General features: G+C 29.4%; 1 long non-coding RNA gene across 1 annotated transcript; it reads right to left on the minus strand.

Moving 5' to 3' along the window:
* Positions 1-10,634: 10,634 nt before the first annotated feature.
* Positions 10,635-12,065, minus strand: LOC148928522 (uncharacterized). Its single transcript, XR_016128761.1, has 2 exons — positions 10,963-12,065; positions 10,635-10,876 (listed from the first exon to the last, which is right to left on the minus strand). It is a non-coding gene; the product is annotated as an uncharacterized LOC148928522 (long non-coding RNA).
* Positions 12,066-13,376: the final 1,311 nt, after the last annotated feature.

The raw sequence follows: 13,376 nt of genomic DNA on the forward strand, positions 1-13,376 counted from the left end.
AACAGGAATGTAATCAAACTATAATATCAATGTATATTAATACAATGATTTTCAGAATTGATTATACTCTTTTTTACTATTAGTAGATATTCATCAAATTATAATATTAGTTAATTATCTTTCACATGCCAATAAATAAAACCAACAACCGATACATCTGTAAAACAAAAAGTCAAGCGAATCTTCTCTCAAATCACAAATCACTAAAAATCTGTAAAAAATCTCTCTCTATTACCAAATGACGACTTCAACGGACAAATTATACATGGACGACGATTTTGCAGAATTCTTCGTGATGATTCCTTTAAAAAACCAATCGAAACTGGTATATAATTGTTAATCATCTATATACGCTAAACCATATCTTTTATGATAAATTATCATTTGTATTGAAACTTGTTTGGTACTTTTACTTTTTAAACAAAAAAACATATCTGGATGCACAAAATTGATACATTTATTTTAAATAATCAAACAGATCTTTCCAAAATGTTTTCAAAGACACCATGGAGCTACATTGGGACCAAACTGCACAATCGAGGACAAGTTTGGCAAAACTTGGAAAACAAAAATCAAAATACTTCCAAATGGAAGAATGTGCTTGGATGAAGGATGAGAACAATTCCACAACGCTCACAAGTTAAACTTTGGAGATTTCTTAACTTTTCATTGATTGCAAGCAATCATTTCTTCGTGAAAATGTTTGATGAATCAGGGCGTGCTAAAGTATTCCAACAACCAGGTAAAAATTTTAACTTTGTAAATAAAATTTTTAACACACCATACTTGAATTACTCCTTTATAGGTTCAACTGGCCAAGAAATGGACGACGCTTCAGCTTCACATTCTATTGTTTCACCTTCTTTCAAATCAACAATCACAATATCAAACCGAAAAAAATTTGTAAGAATTTATCTTTTTATTTCATATATACATTTGATATGAAAATCGCGTTAGTTTATTTATAATTTGAATAATCGAAATTAATAAATTGATGTAATCAACATTATAGCACATACCAATCCAATTTTGGAGAAAACATGTGACAAACAAAGCTATCGAAGAAGTCATTTTGGAATTCCAAAACAATACATGGCAAATGAAGATGAAGAAAACTGAAGATAGAATTACAATCTACAAAGGATGGTCCACTTTCTATAATCAAAGTTCATTGTATGTTGGAATGCAATTAAAGTTTGACTTGCTAAGCAGCACCCCTATCATCAAATTCAAAGTTACTGTGACCGAGGTAAAACATAAGTAGTACATCATTTATATTTTAATTCCATACAACAATAACATCTTTTATTGATAAATTAAGGGCAAATCTTACACTACATCATCATATGCAGTAATGACAGCCAACGACGTAAAGGTTTTGAAGAAAAATCTAATCAGGTAAGTAAATTTGATGAACACTATTTTAAGGAACAAACAATATGTACGTTAATTAACTCTCTTTTTAATACGCTGCAGAAATAAGTAATATTATTGCATAAACTCTACGCAAAAATTGAGTTTTTTGTTGTAGAAATTTTCTCCCAACAAACAATAAACCTAAACCTATTTTCAATATTTTTTTGTGAAATACTCCATAACATCATATTTGGTGTTAATGCAAATATTCTGTGAGACATAACCCAAAAAAGGAATAAATTTTGAATTAGGTGTAAATGTTTGGAGTAAAATTATTTTTTGGTGTAAAATATACTCAAAAATGAGTTTACCTTTCGTATAAATGTTTATGATGAGAACATCATTTGTGTATAAATGGCCAAAATATAAACTCCTTGAAATTACTTAAGAATTGTTGTAAGTATAGAGTATCGAATTATAGCAGTGCTACTACTATTCAACCGCTTAATTAAAACATCAAAAACTAAATATAAATATTATTAGCATTCAATGCATACAAAAATATACATATAAAACAACTACACCACATTGAAAACATAACAAAATCTAAAACGAATCAACAAATATTAATGACAAACACTGGTCAAATCATTATTACACTACCACCGATTGACAATTCTAATTTTACGAAACTGGTAAATCCAAAAAATATCTCATACACTATATGATTCAATATATTATGCATTTAATAAATCATGGAATTTATACTACAATAAATACTAAACTTAAATGTCTAACATCAACATGATATCATGAAATATGTTACAGTATAACAAATTACTCAAACACCACCACTAAACAAATTGAAATAAAATGAAAAAAATAGCGTTAATATCTTAGTTTTATTTAATCAACTGCTTTACTATGTTTATTTTAATAACTTAATTCCTTTAGTAAATTGTTGAATACAATTTCTTAGTATCACAGTACAAAATTTGACTAAACATACATAGACGACCCAATGAAAGAATAAAGTACTCCCTTCGTCCCAGAGAAGTTGGCACACTTTCCTTTTTAGTTTGTCCCACAAAAGATGTCACATTTTCCTTTTTGGAAAAAGTTCTCTCTCACATGAATATAAAAATTATATTTTCTCTCTCCATTTAACACACAAAACAAAACCTACTAAAATCCCGTGCCATTTTCAAAGTATGCCAACTTCTCTGGGACGGAGGGAGTAGTAAGCAGTAATTGCAATCACCAAAACAAATATACGGCCAACCAAACAAAAACATACCAATCAACCTTGATATCCCAGAATTTACCAAGATATTCGATTTACATGCACAATCGAAAATGGTATATGTAACTATAAATGCAATTTGTCAGATTTCCTCATTATGCACAACCCTAAACCCTAAACACTAAAATCAAACATGGAGAGAGATGAATATCCAAAAAAAGCCGTACTATACAAAATCAGATGACGATCCAAATTCTTCACAGTATTAACCACTTAAGACCAACCAATGATAGTATGTATTTCTAAATACTCAACATATGCTAAAAATATATTTTGAGAAAAAATATCATCTGTATTGAAATTTGATAAATAGTTTTAGTTTTTATTTCAAATAAAATTTAAGAATATGGCATTTATTTATCTGTATTTTATCAATACATGCAATAGTATTATAAAATTTCACCACTGTATCAAAATTATCATCTGTATTTTCTGTAGAATTATAGTTTGTTTTTATTTTTAAATTTAATAAAACACATTTCAGATAATAAATATAAAACAAAATTTACAACTAATAAACTAATAGAAACATACATTATTAATAAATAATAACTGCTGCCTAAACAATCTATATGCCATAATACTTCCACCATGCTAAAAAAAATGTGACAACATTAATAGAACAAACTAAAAATGAGTAATAGAACATAGGGAGTAACAATCAATATAATAGAACAGAGGGAGTAACAATCAATATAATAAAAATACAACAAAATAAAAACACATACAAAAACAAACAATTGAGTAATTGAAAACATAACTAAATCCAAAACAAACCAACGGATATTAATAACAAACACTATTCAAATTCATCATTATACTGCTAACAATTGACAATTAACATTTTACATCGAAACTGATAAAATCCAATACATATCTCATATCCTTAAAACACAACCATTGAGCAAGTACTATTTACAAAATCCAAAATCATACAAATGAACATATAATCAGAGTTAATACTTAGATAAACAAACATACTATTTACAACAAAAATATTACAATTACAACAAATAAAAATTACACAAAAACTTAAAATAGTGTATCGCGAAAGTTTCAAAATTCATGGTTCAATCTCAACCTTGAAAGTGATAAATGCATCAGGAAAAACCATGAAAGTAACTATGCTGCCAATTTCCAGACCATTTTCATCGTAAAAAATTCTCCACCCAGTATGCAAAATAATCAAATCATCATCGCATTTCGTTACTTTCATTGAATAATGTCGGCGATAACATGTAAGAACAACATTCTGAATAGACTTTACTGGAAGATGTTGTTTCCAAAATGATAATGGTAATTCCTATATTTAAAAAAACAAAATATCAATATAATAATTAAATTAAAATATTTAAGCACACAAAAATAAATTGAAACAATTAAAACATGTTAAACTGAAAAGTTCAATTTAATAAAGAACATGTATAAAAAAATAACATTTAAAACAAAATAAACAATTATTAAAATATTAAAAACATACTTTATTAATAAAAATATTAGTACTAATAATAATAAAAATAAAATAGTACTAATCAAATGCATATATCAATAATTACCAATTCATAGCGATTTTCTTCTTTAATGATAATACTAAAAGAAGGTCCTTCTTGATAATTCATAAGAACTCCTGAATATTGTAAAATACCTAAAATTTCAAAAATAACATTCAAATGTTAAATTTATAAATAAACAATATATATATATATATATATTTAAATTCAAATCAACTTATTCTTAATTAAAACAATTACGTGGTAATCTCGGTGCAACCTTAATTAACCCAGATCCTGCGTAGATATCAGCTATAAACAACCCACCGCCTTTATACTCCAAAGTTATAGTGTCATTCACTTCAACATTATTCCCAGTAATAAAATTCTCCCATCCATATTCCATATGATAAGAAAACCGGTTCCAATAAACCTCAACTTCCCATTGAAATGGAGTAGAACACATCATTATTTTCGACTCTCTAGGGATTAAAGGCACAGAACTTGGCAGAAAATCAGGCGGCAGAATCTATATAATAATAAAAATTAAAAAATAAAATCAATGATTATTTCAATCAATAATACTTTAATAAACAAAATTACAATAAAATAAATAAAATAATAATTATAAAATCTTACGAATCATTTTGACGGAAGTTCTTGGTTACATGAATGCAGATCTTCGGCTGCACACTAAAGGTATAACTTGAAGAAGATTCTTCATCAAATGTTAACATTTTATACTACAAAAAAAGCATACACTGTAAATAATCACTTTACTCTAAAATAAATAATCAATTTGAAATATAATACAAAAAACATTTTAGATTTTTTTGGTAAAAAAGTTATATAAATAATCACTTTGAAATAAATATTTTGTAATCAATAGGAGTACAAAATTTTCCACCACAAACGAAACAATACTAATTTACCTCTGTTTTGAAAAGCACTTTACTCTTACAGAGAAAGAAAGAGAAGAATTTCAAATAGTCAGAGTATATAGATATTTTTCAAAGAAGACACAGTTACCAATAATTCAAAATTGAAAAATAAAATCTAAAGATAATTTCACTATAAAACTAAATACGGAACTAATTTCTATTTTTTTTACTATTATATTTGAATTGCATTCTTATTATTCTTCAAATTTGAATTAATAAATACACTAATTATATTTTCTGGAAGTAAAAAATTTATACATAAATCATTAACATATGACAACACTCTTATACACGTCCCACGTAGTAATAATGCGCAATTAAGCTTTAATTTAATGATAAATAAACCAATTTTATCCCAAAACATTCCACTTTTTGAATATACAAAATTTTCCTACGTAAAATTACTTAAAATTACCAATTTCAGAGAAATGATAAATAAAATTAACCAAAATAAATTAAAACCAAATATTAACTAAATAGACTGAAGAAGAATAATCCTTTTTGCAAAAGATATAAAAACTGAATTAATATAAATTTGACAACATTGAAAAATAAATATTAATATAGAAAACATAAATTATAAGTAATTTACGAATAATATTAATTTAATAATCCAGATTAAAATATCCAATGTAATCATAATACAAAACAAACAATGTATTACATATAAAGTAGTAGGATACAACATATAATAATTCTTCTTATAATTCAGTATATATATATCTCTATATATCTCTATAATTAATAAAATAACAAAACATACAAGATCTTGAAAACAACAATCAATAAACAAATCTGGTTGAGTGGATGTTTATCTCTGAAAAATACAACTATCAAGGCTATAAAAGTTAATTATTACTATATCTATAAACCTAGAACCCTATTTATATCACTAATTAAATCACTCTAATTAAATCACTCTGCTTCTCTGTCTAACCATGTGACTCGATCAATCAGATACACAGTGTATAAATCACTAATAAAACAAATTAAATTACTTGATAGTACTTGAAACAACAGAAGTAAATATACTAATAACAATAAATTAAAATTACAAATGTAAATCTGATTATATGCACACTGTAATTCAACTAAATTTACTGTAATAATATTAATAATGATAAATAACCATGAAATCATCAACTTTGATCAAAATACGATCTTTCCAAAAAAGGATAGAATCAGAAAATCACCTAATTGAATCACAGAGATTCAAATTTTGTACTTTAGGGTACATGAATAAAATTTAAATAACAAAATCTAATACTACATTAAATTATTTAATTCTCAATAAATAATGTGAAAACACTCAAAATGACAAAAATAATGACTACCAACATTTATTAAAAAGATTGAAAAGACTCAATCTTTACATTCATAGCAAAAACTGACAAACGTCATTTCATAAGTAACATATACCAAAAAATTAAACAAAATCTAATTTTCCAAGAATCTATTAGCTATTATATACTACTACTTCATATTGCTACCAAAATACTATTTGTTCAGCAAAACATGTCTTCTTACTCTACACAACCAATAAACTTCAAAGTACATCGTCCATGATATGGTTGGATTGAAGCAGATGCAACATACAATCCTGAAGACTTCATTACTCTAACACCACAACCAAGCAATTTGGAACAAAACCCAAATAAAAAATCATAAGGAAAAAATCAAATAAAGCCAGTATACGAAGATGAAGATGAAGACAAAGAAACAACACGGTAAAAATTTAATTTTTTTAAGCAAAAATTTATTATTATATTATTCCATCTTTAACACAATCTGTTTAAATAAATTCGAAACCTATGTTTACAGATAAAACCTTACATATATTATTTTGAATATTGCAGACCAATCAAAATTTCATCTAAAACAATAATGTTCTGCAAGTGGAGACCAACTTTTCATAAAGTTTACAATCCTTCCATACATATAAAAATTGATGGTAAAGATTGAATACTTTGCAATCTATATAGGAGTATTTCATATGCAGCAAATATTTTATTTAAAGTTATGTTTATCATAATTAGAAATTTACTTATTTAATTTAGAATGAATAGAAATTAACTCATTTAAATTAGAATGAGTAAAAAGTCAATCATTTAATTTAGACATTTACAATAATATGAGTAGTATATAATTATTAAATGTAATTAACGTATTATTTTAAATAATTATATAACCTTTATATATCATTTGTATATCACAGCCATTTCCACGACGCTTTGAAGATTCATACGGAAATTATCATAAAAATGCATTCTAAAGATTTCTCCAAATTTGGAATGGATAGTTCACTTGGAAAAACTGAAAAAACGCCACCGTATCAAAACTTATCTATCAGCTGGATGGGAGAAATTTTTGACTGACAACAACATTGAAATTCATACTTTATTGACTTTCATATATGCCGGCGAGGACACATTCATAGTTCATTTCTCTGATGACAATGGTATTAGGAAGAAGGTTAAAATCCCTGAAGGTACGTTTAATTTAATTATTGTTCGATTCTGTATTTCCTTATCAATTTCATTAAAAAAATTAATTATAATAATATACACTGACTTAACTTTTTGCAGCAGATTGTACACTGCCATCCAAGAAAATAACTAAAAAATTTGGTAGATCCAACAATGCCACCACAACAGACAAAAAGAAGAATGTTGCTACATCCACAAAATCAAGAATGCCTCGGAAAACTTCTCGTCCCAAATATCTTGCAGATTATGTATGAATAGTAGTGTAATATTCACTCCTTCAACTTGCATCAAATGATTGTAACTAAAATTATGGATTATATCTAAGTAGTTGCACTGACTATATATTTTGTTAATTATATAAATAATACTAAATGATCTATTCAACGAAATATGAAAACAAAGAAACAAAATGTATGTGTTTGGGTTATCCATGTTTAGGAAATTATTGTGTGTAAATAAAGGAAAAATTAAAACTTTAATTAATGTGAGACACAATTTTTTTTAAAAAAAAACTGCCATCTTATACGGGACAAATTAAAAGGGAAACTATACCATCTATTACGAGACAAAAGAAATATTCAAAATCAACCTAGATACAACAAAGAGCATAAAATATGATAAGTATAGCATCTTTTGTAATAAAAACTATGACAAAATATAAACTTAAATTTTCAAATAATTTCGGCACAGGATTTTATGTAGTGTTGGTTTGTGAGTTGAGTGTAGAAAGAATAAAGTAAGAGAGGGAAAAAGTAGAAAAGGTGATTTTTCTATTTTAGGAAACGGTTTCATTTTTAGTGGGACAACCCAAAAAGAAAAACGATTCATTTCTAGTGGGACAGAGAGAGTACAAATTATACAATATACTCAGCCACATTCTTGAGTGGCACAGAATTTTAGGAAAAATTATTACAAAAATAAAATAGAAAAAAAATGGTAGTTCAATATTTTATTAAGAGAGAGAAGAGAGAGAGGTGATTATTTTCAAAATTAAATATGATCATCTTGATTGAGACAAACAAACAAAGAAAAGTGGACATCTTCAATGGACAGAGAGAATACTAAATAGACATTTAGCATATAATTTCGAATATATACATGAATTACTATTTAATATTTACATCATTATTTGACAAATTAAAAATAACCATATTAATTTATTAAATTTAAATATAAATTCATTTCTTACAAATTAAAAAAAAAGAATAACTATAGCAACAAACTAATTCAAATATGTCCACGTAACAACTATATACAAATAGTTACTATAAAATCAATCTTCCCTGTATAAAAAATATACTACTATGCATATATCCTAAAAAAAAAAAAATCTAAACATAAACTAATGTGAACACAAATTAAGCTTTAATTATTGCAAATCTATCTTCCATAAACACAAATAAACTATGTATATATCTTACAAAAAATTAATCTTTAAAAAAATATAAGATATTTACCAATAATACATGAATCAATGTAAAAAAAATATAATTATACTCTAATACTACATTAAATAAACATCACACTATTCCAAAAACATAAACATATTAAATAAACATCACACATTAAAAACAACAATAATGAAAATAAATCTTGACTATACTTTAACAACATATTTTATTAACAAACATAAGCATATTTTTTATGTATTAAATAAGATAATTTTCTTTAAAAAAATAAATATACATTTTCTTGAAGTTCAACTCGATAAATGATAATATAAAAATTATCTAAATAAATAATTACGTAAAACCATATCCAAAACTTAAAAACCACTGTACACTACATTGTATAATTTTAAAGTTATTCTAAGTAATAAAAATAAAAAATAAGACCATAATAAAAAATAAAAAGTCAAGGAAAACAACATATACAAATAGCTACGTATTACTAATTCACACTTACTAATCATTCTCAAATACAAAATAACATTGAAACTGAATTCTATTAATATACACATACTTGCTAATATATACGTAAAATATCAAATTTAAATAAACCACTGATAATAATACATAAACTGCCAATATTACATACTACACCAGCAGAACTAACTACACACTTGCTCATCTTTCTTGACTCTGATTCTCTGAATACAAACAAAGTCGACAACAAAATGAAACTAAAATGATGAGCAAACACACAAACCAACTACTATTAATAATAATTACATAAACAACAAAAGACATCATAATGAGTCCCTGACATAATCAACAAAATCATCAAAACACAACTAGTTTCAATCTTTCGGTTCAATCTTAACAGATACCAGCTTGCTCTTCTTCTTGGAATACTTAACAGAACCATCAAAGTCGTCAGCAAACTTCCTCTTCAAACTATGTGTAACATCATCACCTTCATCTTCAGAACACCACTATTCTTGCACTCAACTGATGGAAAAACATCAACTGCAGCATCTACGTCGATAACAAAATCATCCTTCAGCAGTTCAGGTACTTTACAAATACCATCAACACTAACAACATCATCAACCAACTGTAGATCCACAAAATTTTTCACATCACTCGAACCAGAAGAGAACAGCTTATCACCACACACCTAATAATAAGCAACATTACTTAAAGATAATAAAATATAAAAATAATCATTAATTACTATAAAGAATAAATAACAACTAATGAAAAATACCTGGAGAGAATCATTATCCTGTCCCAAGTATACAATTGGAGAAAGACTATCACATTCTTCCAAGAATAGATCATCTAACGACTGTGAAGGATTCCCTTTGTCAAAATTAGAAAGAATATTGACAGAATATTTGCGAATCACAGCATGATCACAAACGACTTTTTTAATATTGTAGGGTTTCAGCCTCAGGAAATCCTCCTCTTTCCTAAGACTTATCTTAAAGTGTAATACCCACTATTTTATTACCATTTTTCTTCAAGTTTAATGTCGAACTAGAAATGTTTGTTAATTCAAATTACTTTCGATTTAGAAATATTAGTCGATGACTTTGCTTGTTTGCTAAATTGAAGGTTGTCTATTAGGCTAAAATAAATTTCGTATATAGGTATTAAATTAAATATAATAAACGTCAAGAAAGAATACGAGGTTACTTTGCTGATCCAGAAAGTTCGAATACATATCAAGCTACTCTCTAGTTACAAAATAATTTACACACGTGTTGATGAGAAAGAATTAAAGAATACAAATATGCAAATGTTGGGCCTCTCTTCTTAAGCCCGAGTCACACCTTGCGCAGCCCGAGAGTTTGGCCCGTCGGCCCGAAGGTCAGCCCAATAACAGCCCAATAACTCTTTCTCCTATGGGTACAACCTGCAATGTATAGACAAAAACTAATAAATATTGTAAGGTATATTTTTTTCAACATCAAACCAAGCAAGGGAAGAAGGCATCCTCACTTTATCAAAGGAGGTCAAAATGATCCCAAAATGGCAGCTGCACCAAATCTGCCTGAATCAAGCAACCACCTGCGCCCCTACATGTCCAAACAAGTGATTTTATGAAGGGGGTATTTGTGCTTCAAGAAAGAGACGAATGTATTAATTAAAAGCTTAGTGAAGATCTTAAAAAGAAGGATTTGCTGCAAGAAGAGAACAAGTAATACAACAGCTCCATTAAATTCTCACGAGTACACATTCTGCTATAAATTCCCCTCCAAACCACCCTTGAACACTCTCCTACACACCTTCAAATTTTTCCAGCAACACAGCAAGTTTGAGTGGAAGAAAGATGAGGTTTTAAGAGCTGAATTCTCAAAGCAGCCGCAGCTTCAATAGGTAATTGCCTCAACACCCAACATCATGCTTTACATCATATAAACCAACCCCAATAGATAGTCAAGAACTTAGAACCATAGATGCTCAAGAATCAAAATGCGAACTTAGCAATATCAACACAGTAGGTCTCATGTGCAAGTTAAGACATCAAGGCTTCATCAATTTAGTTGCTGCCCTAAGCTTCATAATTAGTGATCTTTTGCATCAAAGCCAATGACTAATTGCAAAATATTAAGCTCATCCTAGTGACTAAGAACACCCAAGATGTTGAATCGAGCATCAACCGAGAACTCCAGATTTACGGAATAATTAAAGGGGTTAGGGGAAAGGGACTTATCTTAGACGACGGACTGCCCGGCATGGAGAAAGCGCCGGCGTGAGGCCGACGGCGGAGACAAGCGGCGCTGCTCGCCGAGGCTGACGGCATAGGCGCGATGGCGACCCCGGAACTTCCACGCGCGACGGAGAAAGAGACGGAAGAAGAAAGGCGACGCCTTTCCCTTGTCGGCAACTTCACCGGGGAGGAACGAAACGAGAGGAGGGAGTAGACGCTGCTCGCTTCTTCAATTTAGGAAATATACGAATTTTGGGAAAGTGTGCGAATCGGAGAAGGGAGGCGGAGCCGGTGTCGCTCCGGCGATGCAGAGACGCGACGATTCATCGGAAAGGTGTCGATTCTTTTTCCAGTGAAGGGAGTAGGAGGCGCTGCTGTTCTAAATTGGGGGATTGTGGATTTTGAGGAGTGAAGTATCGGTGGAGAAGAACCGATGGAGGCGGCGAGTAAATGGGACTCTGTTTTGGGCCTAAGACCAATTTAGGTTGATTGACAAATTTAATCATTTGGGCTAAGCCCCATTGGAATTATTTAAGAGTATATTTTTATGGCTGGGCCTATCTATTTACGTTGAGTAGTGGACCGATTTTTGAGATGAAAGAAACGAGCTGGGATTTATAGGTTGGGCCAAGGAGCTATTTATTTTGGGCCGAGATTTAATCATGTGAGGTTGGGATTTATTTAAAGAAATTGAGCTTGAACCTTAATTATTTAATACCCGAATAATTTATCGAGTTTCCAAAGATGGAAACATATTAAAGTAAGACGCGAAGGATCGACCGGCATCGCCCCGCGACGCCATGGGCGATCTTAAGAAAATTCAAAGAAAAGATTTAAGAAAGGATTTTTCCAAGAATCCATATTAAATGCTCAAGTAATTATTTTAAAGATAATGGAACTTCTTCGAACTTAGTAAAGTGAATTAATAAATTCTACAAAGTAATGAAGCCGAGGTGGGGTTTAGAAAATCCTATAAGCCGAGACTGAGATATAAGTGCTACCCAATAGGATGCATGCATTCACGTTTAATTTTTCTTGACTTCTTAAAGTCTAATTAAGTATTATTTTATTTCCTAAAGGGACGTCTTCGCACGTCGTCTAAGGCCAAGTTAAAGAAATTTACGGAAAGGGATTTAGCTTTTGAGGTGGGCATTTCTTTCAAAACGTGATTTCAGTATGAAAATGTGAATCTTTGCTCAAGTATGTTGTCATGCCATGTTTTGTTTTATGATTACCTATCTGCTTGGCTATGCCAATTTAGTTAAATCGAATTCGGGTCCCAGTAGGGCCGCAAACCCTACTCGGACTAGTGTACACATGAGGGGACCGTGAGCTAACAAAAGGGGTTGGCCAGTCCAGTGACCGTCGTGGAATGTGGCCACATTCCCGGTTCACACAAGGTTCAGATATGGTATATCTATGTTATGTGGTTGCGCAATCAAATCTTTACTAAAGGAAAAGGATTTTAGTGACTCGGGTCTTTTAAGTAAAACCCCGTGATCACTCAACTGTGGCATTGACAATTAAAGATAGAACCATTTTTGGCAATGTGCCCACTGAGTATATCAAATACTCAGCCCTGCATGTTATTTTCAAATGTGCAGGTTGAACGTGGACGAGCAGGCGAAGGTGTTGGGACAAGCTTTTTTTTTAAATAAGTAGTTAGGTAGCCCAAAGTAGCATGTCTTCATACGTGCTATTT

This window comes from Salvia hispanica, chromosome 4, assembly GCF_029641045.1.
Source record: "Salvia hispanica isolate PSC_SH4W2 chromosome 4, Shi_PSC_v1, whole genome shotgun sequence".
NCBI lineage: Eukaryota > Viridiplantae > Streptophyta > Magnoliopsida > Lamiales > Lamiaceae > Salvia > Salvia hispanica.